Source organism: Mandrillus leucophaeus, unplaced genomic scaffold (genome assembly GCF_000951045.1).
Source record: "Mandrillus leucophaeus isolate KB7577 unplaced genomic scaffold, Mleu.le_1.0 Scaffold299, whole genome shotgun sequence".
Taxonomy (NCBI): Eukaryota; Metazoa; Chordata; class Mammalia; order Primates; family Cercopithecidae; genus Mandrillus; species Mandrillus leucophaeus.
In genome coordinates this window covers 794,299-796,542 of record NW_012103131.1, presented here as the reverse complement: position 1 = coordinate 796,542, position 2,244 = coordinate 794,299, and positions in this window count along the sequence as shown.

Here is a 2,244-nt window from a genome sequence, read left to right as displayed (position 1 = left end):
AAGAGGGGAGTTATGTGAACTAGAATGTGGATCTCCTCACTCCCAGCCAGTGATTTCTTGTTTTCACAATGAGCCCCAGCGTTGCTTTGTTTGTTTTGTGTAACTCGGTCTTCTGCGTTACTTGCAGCACAAAGTACTCTTTTCCTCAAGTAATTAAAAAACACTTAGATTAATATAATGATCCAAGGGCACCCTGCAGAACAACATCATTCCAATTCCTCCTCATTTTTGTGGGGCAGGGAGTGGAGGTTAGATAATTGTGCATTCACTCATTCAGTCATTCACTCATCCAACTTCGTTCCCCAGATGAGGCAGGGAAAGTGTAAGGGGATGTGATTCATTCCGTCCAGGAACCAGCACAGCCAAGCAGCCACTCAGCTGAGACTTGAAGGATGAGGAGGGGCTCGTTATTCAGGAGATGGCAGAGAGCACCCCACACAGAGGGACAAGGGAACAGAGTCTGGAGGTAGCCAACCTAGGGCATGTTGGAAAATTTCTATGGCTACAGGGCCTTAGTGCATTTGGTAAAATTGACGTGATCATATTGCCAACTGCCCTTTCCCCAGCAAACTCCTGTTTACCCTTTAAGTCCCAATTCAGGCATCACCTCTTCCAGGAAGCCTTCCTGCCTGTCAGAGTTGGATGTTCCTTACTCTGTCTGCATAGCCCACATGTTCTGGCAGGGGTGGGGAGATGAGCTGACATCTGCTGCTTGCACTATGAGCTTCTGCAGGGTGCAGGTTGGGTGGTGCTCTTTCTAGAATCCTTAGCCCTTGGCACAGGACTGAAACAGGCCAAACATCATAGCCATGACCCTGAGGGCTTGTCAGGAGGATTACAGGAAGCCAACTTTTTGTAAAGGGTTGCACGGCGGCAGTAAATGTCTGCTATGTTCTTACCAAACATTTGTCAAATAAACAAATAAATTCTGTAATATTTTACCTTTCTTCTTATTAAGAGATATTTCAGAGCCACACTGGATGAGAAGCCGGGGCGGAGGTGGGCATTATTCTCTGCTCCCCTCATCCCTCAGCCCATGGAAAGGCTTGGGGTAGTAATTGCAGAAGGGGAAAGAACTTTTAAACGTCTCTCCTTTTGTTTTATTGTCAAATGATAGCATTGTTCACAGTTTTTGAAATGCTGAAAGCAAGTTTGCAAACTCTTTCTGCAGAAACAAGGTGGGGGGTGTATGAGTGTGTGTGAGTGTGTGTGATCTCTGTTCCTCTACAGTAACGGGGGTGTGTATGCATGTGTATGAGTGTGTGTGATTTTTGTTCCTCTACAATAATGGGAGTGTGTGTGTGTGTGTGTGTATGAGTGTGTGTGATCTGTGTTCCTCGGCAATAATGGTGGTGAATGCGTGAGAGTGTGTGTGTGTGTGTGTGTGAGATTTCTGTTCCTCTGCAATAATGGGGGTGTGTGTGAAAATGTGTATGATCTCTGTTTCTTTACAATAATGGTTGTGTGTGTATGTGTGTGATCTCTGTTTCTCCACAATAATGGGGGGGGTGTGTGTGAGTATGTGTGCTCTCTGTTCCTCTGCAATAATGGGTGTGAGTATGAGTGTATATGAGTGTGTGTGGTATCTGCTCCTCTACAATAACTGAGGTGTGTGTGAGTGTGTATGAGTGTGTGTGAGATCTCTGTCTGTTTCTCTGCAATAACGGGGATGTGTGTATGTGAGTGTGTATGAGTGTGTATGATCTCTGTCTGTTCCTCTACAATTAAGTGACCAGAAGCAGGTGGTTTCAAAGGTGAATTAATTCTCTGCTGGAAAAATTGGGCTGGAAAAATCTAGTCATTAGGAAACCAGGTGAGCAAGAAATGTAACTTCTGCTCAATGAAAGTGAACTGAATTTCTATCGAGTCCCCCTTTTTCTAAAACTCATTTTCAACTAACTCAGTGCTCTGTCAGCCAACCCTGGGGCTGTACTTGGGGCTTACATGTGGCTAATATTTCAGGCAACGGGGTCTGGTCCTTGTCATCTCACCGCCTGGCCACCAACATGCCCTTATTCCCTGCTGGTCTCAGTTCCTGAGCCAGTACTGATGATCCATGGAGACCCTGCCTCGCTCCTACCTCCCAGCTCAACCACACGGTCTCTCTCCATCTCCACCCCACCACCACTCCTACTGTCTCCAGCGCCTCTTCAACACCCAGGAACCATCTGGCTGCGTCTATACCTCTCTGGGGACTCTCAACCTCCCTGCACCAAGACACCCACATCTGGCTGTTTCTGCCCT